Below are 19133 nucleotides of genomic sequence, written 5' to 3'. Positions count from 1 at the left end.
AAATTTGGTTGAGAAGAATTAAAAAAGATAAAGTTCCATTTGTTTTTATTTAATATTAACTTTATTTATTATTACCAAAATATCCTTTAACATTATTCATAATTTCAATAATACCAAGCCATGTACATCCACTAACTTCACTAATGGTCTACATACCATATAAGGACCTCCACATTAATGTTCTATAGTTATTTAATACCTTTAGCTATTAGAACCTAACTTTTGAACTTTACATGATTTGATTCTTTTTATCAAATTGAACATGTAAATGGTAAAATTTCTTAACGAAATTTTTATACAGTAATACTATCATGCCGTAGACCATAAAATAATAGTAAAATAAAACTTTCAATTTTGGATTTGTGGTCTCAAAACCATTGTTCTGATTGCACTGATAATAGGCTATTACAATGATAATATGAAATATAATGAAAAGAAAAAGAAGAAGCGTCAATAATGGAGGACAAAATGTCTGGAAATATTTAGATGAACTTGGCCCTTCAATGATGCAAGGTGGCATTCTGTTTAGGATGTCGTGACAGTAGGGTGTGATTTCGTGAGATCGAGCCTAATTTCTTGCTTCTTTGATTTGTTTTTCGGTTTTGTTACCCCATGGTGTCTACACTTGTTGTGGGAGGAAAAGAAACTAAACACAACTAAGATTAATTAAAATAAAATAAATGAATAAGAAATTAAATAAAAATAATTTAAATAGAATTTAAATCAGGAAATAAATGTTCTTTAAAAACTGGGACGGTTCGTGTTGCCGCCATATAAGAATTTCCAGTTGGTTCTCGACACTTTGATTCGTCTTTTGTTCCTCTATCGATGTATATGAACCAACCCCTTCAATCGATTCCATTGATATTGTCTTATTTTTTACCGTCATGACATCCACATCATAAGCCACTTGGTACCAAATCTGAGCCAACCCCAAATCATTTTATGGGGTATTATTGCCTCGAGCTTCCTTCCCTCTATGTCGCATGAAGTTTTGGTCACTTGTGCTTTATTGCCCTTGTTGAATGAGAATGAATTGAACTCATCAACCTATTCGGTTGGCACCTTACCTACTATGGCTAGAAATTGTATTGGCTACTCTACACTTTTATTCAAGATCGGTTTAAGCTCCTTGTCAATGGTTACTTCCACTTTTATGTTAGTGGCTACATCTACTGTTATGTTTGATTCTTTGTCAATTGGATCAAAGATCGCTTCAACCGTATTCAATTTATCCCCATGATCTCCGGTCCCAAACTCTTTTTGACTACTATTGTCTAATTCATGGTGGTCAATGATAATCATGTCTAAAATGTTTCATAATCTTTCAGAGTTGGATGCCTCAATAGTTTCACATGAAGGAATCTTATGCAAGTAAAAAAAGCTTCATGTTTGTGTTTAGGTATATCATTTTCTTTGTCGTACGACTCATAAAGAGGTTTGTATGAGTAGTCATTGTCCTCACACTCCTTATCATCGCTGCATTGGTTCGTCATGGCTCCATTTGACCAACCTATTATGTAGTTCCATTTGTCATCCCAAGAACTCCTTTCATTATTAAACCACCTATAATAAAAAATTTCCATAATTAAATCTACTATGAACAAGGTAAAAAATATTGAGAATAAAAATAACACAATTAATGAACATAAAAAATAGTACAATATCTAGCTCGTTTGTCTTTCGAGAAATATTATTTGTAAGTAATTGATTCAATAACAATTATCACCCTCGCAATCCTCGGCAACAGTTCCAACAACTTGACTGCTTTTGGACGTACTAACATTTAGATGTGAATACTGCTACAAAATAGATGGAATTGAGGCGGTGTACGCAAGTATACTGGTTAGGTTGTAATATAGTTTGTTTACAACGAAACACATGGTAAGTATTTTAAGGATCGTACCCAAGGGATTGTAGTTTAGGGGAAAATTTCTATTAAGCCAATTTTCAAAAATAATTACTAATCTACTCGAGTCACAAATTAATAGTGTTAATCAGGAAGCAAGATGATAATAATAAACTAAATAAATTCAACTAAACCTAAATCTACTTCTAGGTTCATGTATTAACTTTTCCTATTCCTTGTTTTGACTGTGCAAGTCCCTTTAGCCTAGATCCAATTATTTTACCTAATTAATTATTGATGTAGGGCTTTATTCAATGAGCTAGTCATCAACCTAGTTGTGCCTCTTAGTGTCTAACTAATCAAATGAGTCAATAAGAACTACTTATCTCTCGACGTGAAAATTTAGATTGATTCGGGGATAAGGTTTTCACGGATAGACCATATCAATTTTGGGTTAATTCCAACCTAAATGACTTCCTAGACTTTATGTTCTTCCTCTTCCACATAGTTGTTCCAATAAGAAACTCTATCCTTCAATCAATTAATAAGATTAGAACAGTTGAAGCATGAAAGATTTGTATAAAGCATAAATTGATTCTAATTTTTACACAAACATTCAATTAAAAAATGTTAAAGAAAGAGATATAAAGAATATAATAAAGGAAAAGAGACACTCATGGATTTATCGACAAATGTGTGACTCAAGAACAGTCTCACTTCGGAATAGGATCTTCTGATTACAAGAATATAAAGTAAACTAAGTAAAAACTAAGAACGAAATAAAAACCTAATAATGATTTCTGTCTCCCAAAAAATTGTTTGTTTAAACTGATTACAATGTCCTTTATATAAGCTAAACTCAAAATATAAAGTGCCTAAATTACCCTTGATGTCCTTAGAGTTTGGCTAGGACAAATACACCTAATTCTTTCAAAAATGAAATTTTCTAGTGCATGGAGTTTGTCGGTTGCGTAGAGACGGTTTTGCAACACAAACTTGTTGTGTTGCAACAACGGATATGATGTCACGACATCAAAGGGTCATGTCGCGACGCCGAAGGAAGTTTTACTCCAGGGTTTTGTTTTTTTCTTTTATCTTTGATATTGTGATAGTGGTGTCACAACATAGGCATTATTTTTAGCCCGAATATGTATCTTTAGTTCCCAATTTTTCTTACAAGACCATGTGTAAATAGGATGTAAATAATAGTGTAATTTGTGGCAAATCACAAGGTCATGATAAATGTCCAATGTACTAATAACACAACATTGGAGCTAGCTGATTGCACCTCAGCATGTGTGCTTCGAGGAATGAAGGATCTCAATAAGCTCTTCTCTCGGTCTCATCTATCGAATTGTTCACCTAAAGGCATCAATTCTAGATTTTGAAGTCTACTCGATTTGGTCTAATTTTTATGATTTAGTCCCTGACCAAAAAACTAACCATGCAACACTTCCATCAACCAACCACTACAAAATTTAGTTACTAGTAATCATTAATACAAAAATCAAGGTTACAAAATCTTAGGGTCTTGATGAAGCTTTTGTGGAAGAAAACAACAACCACAATAGAGAAGAAAGCACAACTAAAGTTAGTATTTTTACACTTTTGAGAGTTATGAAAACTGAAATATATTTAAAGATTTAAAGGGGAATCAAAATAAAAAGCAAGGTTTTTGTATCTAAGTGTAAAGGAATGAAATCTATAATAAAAACCAAGAAAAGTTCCAGCTACAACCACCAAACTAAGAAAGGTAAACACTAAAACATAAAAATTTAAAGAAGAGAATAACTAATAAACTAAAAAGATGATAAAAAGGTGATTCCTTTAGGTTTGATAACCAAAACATCTTTTTTACAACAAAACATTCAACCCTAAAATCGAAAAAATTGCCCTTGGAGTGTATGGGTTTGCTGGTGGTTATGTTGGACATAAAACTACCTATACAGTATTTTTCACCTCGTTTGCCAATAGTGTCACGACACATTCGATAGTGGCACATTCTTGGATCTGGGGTTCTTGATGTCGTGACATTGACTGGCTGATGTCACAACATCCTCTTTAGTAGCCTTGATTTATTCACTTCAACAATAAATAATGGTTTCACCACATTGAAAGTTTGGTGTTGCAACTTTGGGCTCAGTGTTATAACACTATCGGTAGTCTACTCCAAGTTGTTTTCTTGTTGAAGTCTTACACCCTTAAGGTAATGGAAGTCTTACATTATAGCATCAGTATTGCAACACCCACTTCAGATGAAGTTCTCCTCAAAGTTTGGCTGACCTCATGTCCCTACACAAACACAAACACACCTTCAGGATCTCAATAACACCATTTTACCAATTTAAGGCCTCAAAAGGACTAAAACTAAATAAAATGACCATTAATACTAAAAACTAAATTTTAATAAAAAAGTATAGAAAAGACTCGTAAATTTCTTGATAACAAACTCATTAACTATTCTAGAGAACCTGATTTGATGAATCAAATCACGATAGATCACTAGCACTGTGGCATTAGAAGCTTGGACACCTACATTTTGAAGATTTCAAAAGTTGGTGACATATGTGATAACTCTTGAAAAGATTTACATTTCATGCCCTTAGACTTTGTTAGTTGCCTGTACTTAATTGTTTTTAGTTCCATTTTAGGACATTGCATTGGCCTTTTTAAAGCATTACATTGAAGAGCTTGGATCGTGCTTAATTGTTATTACATGTTACTTTTAACCACTTGTGAGAGGGAATTGTTTGGAGATAGTTTGGCATGTGTAGAGTACAGAAAAAAGAGAAAAGGTTGAATGTTTGCCGTGTCAATTCTGGAAAGATGCCTAGTTAGCACTTAATGCATGTATTGTTCTTGGCCCGACATGTACATGTACCAGATATATATACCTGGAAAATAGAGGAAGGATCATGGACTGATGGAGCTACCCTAGAAGGTTAAACTTATAAAAGCCTAGTATGAAACCTTAATTAGGGCGAACAACCTTAGACGAACCAGAGAGTACTGGGTAAGGACCAAGAACGAGGGTGACAGAGGATGGAGAAAAACGACTGCAATCATCTTCGGCAGCCATAAGAGATTGCACTGCCTGTGTTGAAAACTAGATAGACGAAAGCTGTCATCTCAAATTTCCTCCTTTGTTTCTTATTGTGCTTCTTTTAAAGCTTATTTTTTATTGATGATGTTGGTTGTTGTATTAAACTCAAACTTGATTTGCCCAACCATGAGCTAAATCTCTTAGACTTTGGATTACTTTGACGAAACCTTTATTTCTATTAATGTTTAAAGTTTAAGTTTGGTTTGTTCTACTATTTTATTCAATGGTATTTCATGTTATATGCAGGTTGTAAATTGACAACTGTGCGGTAGGTTTATTAGGGTAACTTAATTCCGATAGGGTTAAGTTAACTTGATAGAAGTTGAATAATATGAGTGACTGATTAATCACTTATTTGTAAAAACCTCTAGACATAGTGACTTGACTTATACAAAAGAAGGTAGAAAATAATATTGGTAGCCGAACTCAAAGCCTATAGAGATATACTGCCCTAGGGGAGGTAACCCAAGGTCTTGCTCTCGAGAGAAGCAAACTACTGTAGAAACCTATGGAGTAGTAGAACATTCACGACTTTGTTGTGGCATTAATAGTTAGTGAATGTAGATTCAGTAGTAATCCCAGCCATCCTAATCAACATTTTAGTTCCTCAACCTTTTTTCATAGTGATTTTGCCATTGCATTCTTGCTCCGCTTACTGGTTTTGTTTTGCACATTTTATACATCATCATTCTTTAATTTTTCCACTACATTCTTATTGTTATTATTTTGCTTTAGCATCAATCAAACTTAACTATAATAGCTCGACCAAATTATACCTATCTAATCCTTGTGGAGATGATCTGACTGATCACTTTATTACTTGTTCGATGTGTATACTAGCATGACTTGCATATTAGCTGTGCGACCAAAAAGTTTTTGGTGTTGTTGCCGAGGATTGTCATTTGGTGATATTTGGTTTTGTTATTTTTATTTTGTTTCATTAGTCTTATCTAAGTTAGTTATTACTTAATTTCAATAGGTCTGCCATCAGTGCATGAGTGGAGGCATTCCTGTTAACGAAGAGTATCCTTTTGACCTAGAGATCGAGAGAACTTTGTGAAGAAGGAGAAGAGAATTACATAATATGGCTGAGGACCAGAACAATCTTATTTTGAATGATCAATTAAATCCCAATGGTCAGAATGTTAATCTTCCTATTCATCGTGTGATAAATAATAGAGACAGGCTAATTCGAGGGCAAGTAGTTCTAATTTTTGATGACCAGAATCCAGGGGTAGCCAGACTACACATACAAGATCAGCATTTTGAGTTGAAACTAGTAATGTTTCAGATGTTGCAAATAGTTGGACAGTTTAGTGGGTTGCTAATTAAAGATCTGAGTCTACATTTGAGACTTTTTCTAAATGTTTTTTAATTCGTTTCTAAAACATGGTGTTCCTAAAGACACATTGCGGCTCAAATTGTTCCCATATTCTGTGAGAGATTGTGTAAGAGCGTGGCTTCATGCTTTTCTATCGGGAACAGTGACATAATGGAATTAACTTTGCCAGAGGTTTTTGCTATGGTATAATCTACCAAACATGAATGCCAAGCTCAAAAATGACATAACATCTTTTCAACAATCAGAGGATGAAACATTGTACAAAGCATGTGAAAGATTTAATGAATTGCTTAGGAAATGTCCTATGCAATGTTCCTAGCATTGGACTCAGATGGAGATGTTTTGTAATGGTACTTTGTTGGATAAATCCTATAATGATGCATATAAGATTTTTTAAAGGATTGCCAACAATGATTATTAGTATCCTATGACTCAAGTTAGGACTGGCAGGAGAGCTACTTGCAGCATTGAGCTTGATGCAATCACTTCATTAGTAGCCTAAGTATCTTCTCTATCTAATAAGATCAAGACAATGCAGAAGCCAACTACGGTCCAGGAGCTAAAATCAGCCGAGTCATCTTGTGTTTATTGTGGTAAAGACCACGTGTTTGGTAATTGTCCATCAAACCCAACATCTATTTACTACATGGGTAACTTCAACCAGAAGAATAATCCCTATTCCAACACTTATAATCCTGGGTGGAAACTACACCCAAACTTTTTTTGGAATAATCAAGTAGTGGGAATTCAAACATTGCTATTAGACAGAATGTTGGCAGTGCACTGACTGGTTATAATCAACCTATGTCGTAGGAAAATATCCAATAAGGTCAGGCATCAATTTCATCATCTATTAAACCTCTGCTAAAAGAATACATGGCAAAGAATGATACCGTATTTCAAAGTCAAGCCGCATCCTTACGAGCTATTGAGAATCAAGTGGGGTAGATAGAGAATCCTTTGAGTTCAAGACAACAAGGAACTCTGCCAAGTGATACCGAGAATACAAGGTTATAGGGGAAACAACATTAGAATTCAATCATTCTCAGAAGTGGGACTCAGTTGGATGAAGTAGTTAAAGATGCAACTGCAAAAATGGACAACTTAGATCTCAACCATAAAAAAAATCTCAAAACAACCCAAAAAGCACACTACAACTAAAAAAGGCTAAACAGAGCAATGCTAAAGCATAATTAGGTAACTATGCTGACAGAAATGACATAGCAAAACAATCTCAACAGCCTAAAGGTCAACCACCTCCACCTTTTTCTTAGTGCTTCCACAATAGTAAACAAGATCACTAATTCAAATGATTTTTGGATGTCCTGAAATAAATTCACATTAACATATCATTGGTAGAAAATTTGGAGCAAATGCCCAATTTTATGAAATTCATGAAAGATATATTGTTAAAGAAATGAAGATTAGGATAATTCAAAATGGTTGCTCTCACTGAAGGGTGCACAACTATGTTGACGAATAAATTACCTCCAAAGTTGAAGGAGTAAGGGTGTTTTACTATCCCATGCTTAATTGGAAATCATTATGTTGGGAAAGCACTGTGTGATTTAGGAGCAAGTATCAATTTAATACCCATATTGATATTTAGGAAGTTGGAAATTGAAAAAGCAAGACCTACTATAGTAACATTGCACTTGGCTGATTGATACTATGCACATCCGAAAGGTAAAATTAAAGACGTGTTGGTAACAGCACATAATTTCATTTTTCCAACCGACTTCATTATTTTAGAATGTAAAGTTGACAAAGATATACTGATTTTTCTTGGAAGACCTTTTCTTGCTATAGGCAAAACTAAGATTGATGTGCAAAAAGGTGAACTGGCCGTGAGGTTGAATGATCAGCAGATCACTTTCAATGTATTTGATGCCCTGAAATGCGCTGATGAGAATAAAGATTTCCATGCCATTGGTTTGGTAGAAACAATAGTGGAAGAAAAGTTTGCAAGATTTTTCCAAGACAATTCAAATAGTGAGATAGATTCGATTGAGCTGAATGAAGCAGAGGCTTTTAGAGAATTCAGTGGGTTCATGGAGGCAAAGCAATTTGTGGATAGACTAGGGAAAAAGTTTGAGTCTTTGCATTTATCATCTCACATATTCATTCCTCCTAAATAATCTATAGAGGAGCCTCCCACACTAGAGTTGAAATCTTTGTCGTTTCATTTGAAATATGCTTATTTGGGAGAAAACAACACTCTGTCGGTAGTTATTTATACAGAGTTGACACCCGATCAAGAGGTAAAGCTGTTGGAAGCTCTTTGGAGATCTATGAAGGCATTAGGATGGACAATTGCCGACATCAAAGGAATTAGCCCTGCTCTCTTGGGTAAGTCCTGTACAGTGTGTGCCCAAGAAAGGTGGTGTCATAGTGGTCAATAATGATAACAATGAGCTTATACCAACTTGCACTGTCATGGGATTGAGAGTGTGCATGGATTATCGCAAGCTCAATAACATAGCTTGGAAGGATCATTTTCCCTTACTTTTTATTGACCAAATGTTAAACAGAATAGCTAGGAAGGCTCTCTACTAATTCTTGGATGGATATTTGGGATATAAACAGAATGTCATAGCTCCAAGTGACCAAGAGAAGATAACCTCACTTGTCCATATGGTACTTTCTCATTTATGAGAATGCCATTTGATTTATGTAATGCCTATAACAGCTCGATGTTAGAGAAATCAAAACAGTGGTTTCAAGACCAAAAATACGAAGTCAAAAAATTTATTTTATGATTATTTTGTTGCCTATAGTGTGATAGTAATACCGTATAAAAAATTTTTTAAGAAATTTTATCGTTTACATTTGATAAAAAAATACTAAATCACGAAGTGCAAAAGTTGAGCTCTAATAGCTAAAGGTATTAAATAGCTATATAACCTTAAAGTGGAAGTCCTTATATGGAAATTAGACCATTTAAATTGATAATGGATGTACATGGTTTGGTAGTTGTGTAATTAATAATGATTTTAAAGGTTAATTATGTAATTTGATAAATAATGACAAAATAAATTAAAACAACAAATAGGTTATCATCTTTAACCTTTCTTTCAACCGAATGTAAAGAAAACAATAGCCATTTTTGAAGCTAAGGTTTGGCCAACCCTAATTCGTCAATAGGTAAGTTATTTTTTGTCCTTTTTTATTGATTTCTTTGTTTTCAAGATCATTGTAGCTTAATCTAGCTAGCTCAGGGACTAGTTTTTGAAACTGTTAAAATATTAGGGTTTTACCATTGATGCGTGTACTTGAGTTTTGAAGATTGATGTTAGAAAATTGATGATTTTTGTTAGATAAACAACTTTTGTAAAGGAATTTTTGGTGAAATTTTCAAATAGGGACTAAATTGAAAAATAAAAAATTATACATGGTGAAAGTGAAATAAATGACATATAGGGCATGCTAGGGACCTACTTGACATTCCTGTTTGAACCTTAGGAATTCATAGGATACAAATGACATGTCATTAGGGTTTACATGATTCAGGTACTGGTCCTGAATGTCCTACCGATGGCTGAGGTCCTGCATGTGTTGTGAATACTCCATAGCACATATGAGTAGCATCGTGTAGCTATGTTGTGATAGCCCTAAATTGACCCTAGTCGAAAAGTGGTTTCGAGACCACGAAACCGAGTCATAAAAAAATAATTAACAGGCATATTCGATGCTTATTATATGTGAATATGAATGTGTGGAAGTTTCATACTTTAATTTGGTCAGTATATGTGAAATTTATTAGTAGGGACTTATGTGAGACAATTGTGAAGTGTGTTAGACTAATGTAAAAGTGAGCTAATAGTGCATGATGTAAAAAAAAAGTGTACTTGCATGTCAAATTAGCCAAAGTATGGATAGTGGCCGGCCATGGTATGGGTTATTAATGATAATATGTATTTTTCTATTAACATTTTAGATTATAAAATGAGTTAATGAATTAAGAATAATAAAATATGAGGGGAGTGGGAGGAGAAACCAAAGTTGTTTCATCCTTGCTCCTCCATTTTGTCAGAACTTGAGGGAGGAAGAAGAAAGGAGTTCTCTTGCTTCATGTTCGGCTTGGATGATGATTAGGAAGAGGTAAGTACTTTGAAATTCTTGGAAATTTATGTATAAATAAGGTGGTTAGTTCAAGTTCTATTCATTCCATGGATTAAGTTTCGGTTGTTTGGAGGTTTGATATTCGGCCAAGTAGTTTGAAGCTCTTAGTACATATATTTTTTTTTCTTCTTGAAGGTTGAAATTGGTTTGTTCTTAAGGAGGTGCCGAATGTGGTCATTGAAGGGCCTTGATGAACAATATGTGTGGCTTGGGTTTATAACATTCGGTTAAGGAAGTTTGTGTGCTAGCAAGTTTGGTTTAATATATAGAGATGTAAATCACCTTGTATTTGATAATTTGAAGAGTAGGAAATGGCAAATTAAAATGATGTTGGGTAAATTTTTAGTTTAGTTGTGCTTAAGCATTCGGCATTAATAGTTGATATTGGCTATGAAAGTATGAAAGATTAGAGATTATTTTTTTAAAATGAATTATGACCTTAATATGAACAAGATAGAAAGTCGGTTATAGATGTGATTGAGTGATTCGGTCATTGATGGGCATTATGGTAACCTAATTGTAGTTTGCTACCTTTAATTTCGAGATGGAAATTGTATATATAAGCTAAGTTGAGCGTTAGGGCGAATGAGGTATATAAGATATTAAAGCATGCTAGAATTATACATTAGTGAAAATGTGTGATTGTACTAAATTCCTACTTGAATTCAATTAGGTATAGTCATGGTATGAGCTCATTAGGGATACTACCTTATAAGTGAATGTAGCTTTAGTTAACTTTATGTGTTATGCGTGTGTTAAAATAATTAATGATTTGGATGTTATTATAGGTATTTATGCTAAAGAATTTTTCGCTATGTTTTGTACCCATGTGATGACTCTAATGTCTAATATAATTAGGTATATAGTTGGTTTCATTATTAAAAATAAGGGTTAAGTACCTTGAATTTCTCTTTGATGTTCAAAATGATTAAATCAATTTATTTGTTAAATTAAGCTCAAGAGCAAAGGGAACTAAATCGATAAAGGAAAGGAAAAGTGATCGAATAGCCGTTGAAATCGCTCGACAACATCCGAGGTAAGTCTTTGAGTAATGAAATTTAGCTTATGATTTAATAAGGCAATTATTTGTCTATGAGCATAATAATTAACTTGTGACCTGACGATTCTACTTGAATTACATGATAAAATAAATAAGTAAGGTATTTACTTGTAGCCGAATGGTTATGGAAATCTTGTGGATTAACGAAACGGGATCATGTTATTTGTTTAGGATTAATGAATCGAACGATGTATGGTTAGTAAACATGCTGTAATTGTATTCGAGTATCAGGAATGATATCCAGATGTGATATGATATATACATATGCATATATGTGTGAATGCTAATCGGGGTCTAAATCCGAGCTTGGTCTCGAAGGGCTTTTGAGCCAGTGCTAATAACCGAACTTAGTTTCGAAGGGCTTTAGAGCCAGTGTCATAACTGGACTTAGTTCCGAAGGGCCTTTGAGCCAGTGGTCTAATCCGAGCTTGGTCTCGAAGGGCTTTTGAGCCAGTGCTAAGAATCGGGCTTGATTCCGAAGGATGTTTGTGCCAGCATAATATTTGAGGGTGAAAACCCATAAGTGTTCGTACGAGAAATCATATAATACATGTTGGAATAATTTTAATCACATGTGCTACTTACTGTAAGATAACTAGGTAAGTGATTTACTCTTGTTGAGAATATGAATATACTTCAATTATGACTTTGAAATTTGATGGGAATGCTTAGCACATTATTTAAATCATCCGAACGTTTATAATCTGATTATGATGTATGAGTTCTGAATTAGAGAGTTCAATGTCATAGTTATGAAATGTATGTGTATATGCATGAAATTGACATGGACATTTGAGATGAGCGCATTCGGTTTTGGATTGGATTTAGCTGGATAAGTTGGTTTCACCTTTGTGATATTAATAATAAAAGTGATATCTCGGTTATGTTTCTATTCGGCCAAGGGATGAAACAAACAAACTTGATATTATTATGCCATTCTTTTAAATGATTTCATTACTTAAAACTTACTAAGCATCGAAATGCTTATTCTCTGTTTTAATTCTCTGTTTTATAGATTTTGTTCGTCAACTATCGGACTCGGGAGTGTCAAAGTCGAAGTCATCCACACTATCTAAGCCACTTTTTGGTACTCTTCAGTTGTAACACCCCGTACCCGAGACCGTTGCCAGAGTCGAACACGAGGTGCTAACCGACTTAATTCATTTACTCTCACAGTCCAATTAAAAATTTTCTAGACGACTGGCTAACTGCGTCACTGTCACCTTAAAAATCATAACTTGAGTTCCACAACTCGAAAATCAGTTTTGTAATTTTTCCCCAAAACTAGACTCATATATACATCTACATATTTTTTTCTAAAATTTTTGGTCGGGCCAATTAGTACAGTTTCTTAGTTAAAGCCTCCCCTGTTACAGGGTACGACTACACTGACCTTCATGCATTACGATTTGGATATCTCCCTGTACAGGGCTTCAATACTGATGCCGTTTGTTTTTATAGAAACTAGACTCAAAAAGGAATCTATATATATATGGCATGACTTCTAAATGTCTCTGGTTAATATATAATGAATTTCCAAAGTCAGATCAGGGGATCCAGAAACCGTTCTAGCCCTGTCTCACGAAAACTTAAACCTCTCATAATATACTGTTCATATGGACGTTTTGTTACTTTCCTATGAAGATAGAATCATCAAGGTTCGATTACATAATTTATTCGCTATTTAATTCCATTCCTACTATTTTTAGAGATTTTTCACATCCACATCACTGCTGCTGCCAGCATCTATTTTTAAGGTAAACTTTACCTATTTCATGATCCTCCATGGATCAACTAGAGTTTGTCATACATATACCAAAAGTGATCATGAATAACCATTCCCATGACTAACCGTTACCAACATTTCCATACCTCTCGACGGACGACATACAAAACGACTATAATGCTATGATCAATGTATACTTAAGCCATTTTCGCATGGCTATCCAAATTTACACAAAACCGAAAGGTACATGACCTACAACAAAAGGGTAGTCCTATACATTAACCAAAATATCCTCTCACTACTAGTCTATTCTATACATGCCATAAGATATTCCAAAACGTAGCAGTACCAAACAAAGGATGGTGATAATGTGACTAGTTGTTGACGATCCCCGAGCCTCAGTAGCTTCCAAATGAGATCTATAAAACAGAGGAAACAAAGTACACGGAGTAAGCATTACAATGCTTAGTAAGCTTTAAGCAAAGGTCAACAGCTAACAATCAAATTATAACATAGGTGTTCGTATTTTTATTTCACTCTTCCTTCGGCATACCATCCCCTTTTCCTAATATGCACGCCTCATCATATGTAGTAGGCGATAAATTCTCACTTGATGGTGACCTCTTATGATCATAGGTACATTACATATTTTTACCGACTTTCCACATTGACCAAATGCACAATAATCATAGAACAGTCTTATTGCTTTACTCACATGTGCATCACATAACGACCTTGTGATTTAGTCTAAATCAAACTTAAATATAATCTCAAAATACATACCGACCAACTTAACGCATTGAACGATTTATTACTAATTGTCACCGTGAAGTCGCATAATCTTACGCTTTACTTGAATCTTCAAAAAACCTTTAGTTCGGGCTTACTCGGACAAAATCTCCACACGTAGTCATCGGGTCATTAGAGCTCGGATATAGTACGAGCACGGCCTCACGGTCATTAATCGCTGATAATATTCTCGCATAAAGCCTACGGGTTTTAACCCGGATATAGTATCGACACAAATGCCCTTCGGGACTTATCACATTTATACACTTCCACATCCATCACGCTGGCCACTCGGTCCTATCACATATATACACTTTCACATTCATCACATTGGCCATTCGGCCTTATCACATATATATACACCTTCACATTCATCACATCGGCCATTAGGCCTTATCACATATATACACTTTCACATTCATCACATCTACCATTAGGCCTTATCACATATATACACACCTTCACATTCATCACATAAAATCCTAAATCAAAATATAAATTTTCATGTATTCACATCACAATTATTCACATATACTTCACATACCACATATACTATCATGTATGACTTGGTCTTGGCCGAATCTACATCAATCATTTTCCAATGAATAATTCAATTTCACGCCATACTATCATTTCATATTCAATACTCATAAACTTACAATTTCACAAATTTTAATATCAAAGATCCATCTAACACTCATATATCATTTTACAATATCACGAATTAGAATTCAAGTATGGGTTTAATCAATAGCTTATGAGCAACTAAAACAAGTTTTATCCATGTTACAACAAAATCACATATTCACTACGAGCTGTTTTCCTGAGCAATGGTCACTAAATTATTTATAACCGGAGCTACAAGGCTCCGAATCACTTGCCGTTAATTTTCCCTGAATATAGACTCGTATATCTTCCATCCATAAAATTTTCAGAATTTTAGGTTTGGCCAATCAATACCAGATTTTTCTTAAAGTTTCCCCTGTTTCACTGTTTGACTAACCTGACCAGTCTTCACTACGAATCAAAATTCTCATTGTACAGAATTCAAAGTATGTTATATTTGATTTCATTTGAAACTAGACTCATTAAGGAGTCTAAGCATATAAATTTTATCTTGTAACCATTTTTGTACAAATTATAGTGATTTTCTTAAAACAGAAAAGGGGATTTCGGAGTCATTCTGACCCTGTCCCACACAACTTTAAATATCTCTTTATAGGAAATTTCTTTGCTTCCACGGTCTCTTTTATAGGAAACTAGACCAACTAAGCTTTGATTACATATTTTTTTCAGCCTATAATTCCACACAAACAATTTATAGTGATTTTCTAAAATCACATTACTGCTGCTGTCCAAGCAAATTATTACAATTTGCTCTTAAATTTCCAAGTCCAAACACTTATGAACTTACCATTTGAGTTTAAGACATATCATGGCCACACCATATCTTATTAAATAAACTCATTATGTCCTATTATGATTGAATTTACTCAACGTTTAATCACTTATAACTTACCTCGGAAGTGGTCGACGATTAGATGTCCACGACTATTCGTTTACTTTCTCTTTTCCCCTATCCGACTTTGATCCTCTTTGCTCTTAAGCTTAAGTAAAACAATAGATTTGCTTAAGTACTTAACTAATATTATTCACTTAACAATCACATTTGGCAATCACATATCATTTAATCTTTATCTCAACACCAAACCGAGTTATAAGATCATACATTATACTAAGCATATCATTAAACATACCTATTCAATTTAGCTAATTTCATAGCCGATTAATCACCTTACCCCACATTACTCAATGCCGAATATCAACCCAACATCACAAGCATAATCACCATGAAACTTACCTTAATACACATTTTATCCCATTGTCGAATACATGTATATATATATCATCAAACAAATATTTATTCACATAACAACAATTCATTCACATCTCTATACTAAATTCATATTCGGCAATGGCCTCCAATATAGTGACCGATTCTTCTCAACTAGCACCAAGGAGGATTTAACAACGAGGACTTTACATTCCCTTTCAATTTTAAAATCTCGGGTTTACCATCACAAGAAGATACATCCTTCATTCAATCACACTCACCAACTATTATGTAACTACTCAAAAATGCAACCAAAAACAAAAGGGGTTGCCCTAACATAAATCATACACCACACCATCAATTGAAGGTTAATTCATGGTAACATTAGTATTGAAAGGTTGTGTTGTGGGCAGCCTAAGAGGACCCGCAACACTTGGCTTAATTGCTGTAATATATCACATTCGGAGGCTGATTCGGACAGCATTAATAGTACAATATTTAGACAAGATGAACAGGCGACAATTAACAATACCAACAAGATAAAATTCGGACAGCAATTTAACGGTTTCAACAATTATCAAACACAAGAAAATAAAAGTTCAAGGAAAACTCACCAAGGTTCCCAACACCGATTCTACCTATTCAATTTGCTCCTCCCCTTTCCACTACAGGCCTTCTCCCACCTTTTTAGCCTTCTACTTGAAAATTTCAACTTATAAGCAAACAAATTTCATGGTTTTCCACTACATGCAGCCGGCCTCTCCTCTCTAGCTTCCTTTGCAAGAGACAAGGAATCAAGATAGAAAAATAAAAGTTGAAGTCTTTCTTTCTTCCATTCACGGCAATGGAGGGGGTGGGGGAGACAACTTTAGTTTCTCCTCCCACTCCCCTCTTTTTTTATTATTCTACCCACTCATTTTAGCATAAAATGTCTATAATATGTCTTTCCCCATAGCATGGCCGGCCACCATCTAGATTTTTGGCTAATTTGACATGCAAACCCTTCTTTTATACAACATGCATTAATAGGTCCTTATAGATTAACCTATCGCATTCCAAAAGTGTCACACATAAGTCCTACTACTAAATTCACATGCAATCGACTAAATCGAAGCTTAAAACTTTCACACATTCATATTCACATATTTTAGACAATAGATATCATATTCAAATAATTTGGTGACTCGGTTTAGCGGTCCCGAAACCGCTTTCCGACTAGGGTCATTTTAGGGCTGTCACATCAGTTGAACTTGATAATGGCATGTATAGGGCTGACCCTTGATGTTAATTAAGTGTCTTTTGGTAATGTATATTCGTATAGCCATGCGAAAATGGCTTGTTTATTTTGAGTATAACATTATGGTCGTTTTGTATATATGGTCTTATGATATGGTTATTAAGTGGTGTGGAAATGTTTGGTAATGATTAGACATTGGAATGGTGGTGCTACGTACGTCATGGCTAATCGTGATTATACTTGAAAATAATGTATGTCAATTTACTAATTGATTCATGGAAAATTTGAAATAGGTAAAATTTACCTTAAAATAGATGCTGATAGCAGCAGTGATGTGAATTTGAAAAATCACTAAAAATAGTAGGAATGGAATTAAATAGTGAATAAATTATATAATCGAATCTTGATAAGTCTATTTTCATATGAAAGAAACGAAACGACCATATGAGCCGTATTTTATGAGATGTTTAAGTTTTCGTGAAATAGGGCCAGAGCATTTTCTGGATCCCCTATTCTGATTTTGAAAATTTACCATAAATTAACCAGAGACAATTAGAAGTAATACTTTATATTTAAAGATTCCTTTTTGAGTCTAGTTTCATTAGAAACAAACAAAATAAGTATTGAAGCTGTGTACAGGGAGATATCTAAGTCGTAATGCATGAAGTTCAGAGTAGTCGAACCCTAAAATAGGGGAGATTTTAACTAATAAACTCTACTAATTGGCCCGACCAAAAATTCTAGAAAAAATTTGTAGATGGATATATGAGTCTAGTTTCAGGAAAAATTTACGGAATCAGTTTTCGAGTTTTGAACTCGAGATATGATTTTAAAGTGACCGTGATGCGCTTAGCCACCGGTCTGGAAATTTTAAAATGAACTGTAAAGTAAATGAATTAAGTCCGTTAGCACCTCGTGTTCGACTCCCAAGAACGGTCTCTGCACGGGGTGCTACAATTTTATTGGTATCAGAGCTACGGTTTAGTCAATTCTAGGACTACCTAATACATTCTGGTTTAGCTATACATGCCATTATGTGTTTATTTGATAGTGTGGTGATTTACGCTTAAAATGTGTTTACTTATAGTAATGGATCCCGATCCCAACCGAAGCGGTAGTGATGATGTTGAGAGTGTAGCGCTTTGCTCCGCAAGGGGACAAATACGGTGGACTCTCAACCTATTGCTAGTAATCGAATGATGAAGCTAGACAGCTTTTATAGCGTGATGAATGATTGGTTCAATCAAGATATTCGAACTAATACTACTGCTCCACAACCCCCACTCCCGACTAATACAACCCCCGCACTGCAATACCTCCAATGAATCGACCAGATGAGGTTAAATAAGCCCCAGCTGATGAAATTCAAAACACGGCTATCAATTTAAAGCTACTGACGGCGATGATGCCAAGCAAGTGAATTTTGGTTGACAACACTATTCGGTACTTGATGAACTATCTTGCACACCGATGAATGTCTAAAGTGTACTATCTCCTTGCTACGTGATTACGCCTACTATTGGTGGAATACGTTGATTTCATTGTGCCCAGAGAGCAAGTAACTTGGGAGTTTTTCCAAACCGAGTTTCAAAAAGTATATCACCAGAGATTCATTGATAAAAACGGAAAGAATTTCTTGAACTTAAACAAGGTTCCATGTCGGTTCATCGATTATGAACGAAAGTTTGTAAGGCTTAGCCAGACGCCGAGAATGCATTTCTCGGTCGTAATGTGTAAACGTTTGAAGATGGACTGAACGAAGATATAAAACTGTGTGTTGGCATTTTAGAAATCAGAGAATTTGTGGTACTTGTCGAGTGAGCTTGCAAAGCCGAAGAGCTCAGTAAGGAGAAAAGAAAGCTGATATGGGAGCAAAGGAGTTTCGTAAGAGATCTTCGGGAAAGCCCTTTCAACAATTTTTGAAGAAAGTTAGAGATGATTTAGGCCGGTCTAAAGGCACTTCGGGCTTTTCTAGACGAGATCGTGATCGACCCCCTGTGAGTACACGAGTCACTTCGGTTGCCAGTGTTGGAAATGATCGTGGAGACAGAACAGAGTGTCAGTATTGTGG

The sequence above is a fragment of the Gossypium arboreum genome, chromosome 1 (genome assembly GCF_025698485.1).
Source record: "Gossypium arboreum isolate Shixiya-1 chromosome 1, ASM2569848v2, whole genome shotgun sequence".
Lineage (NCBI taxonomy): Eukaryota > Viridiplantae > Streptophyta > Magnoliopsida > Malvales > Malvaceae > Gossypium > Gossypium arboreum.
This window is presented reverse-complemented; position numbering follows the sequence as displayed.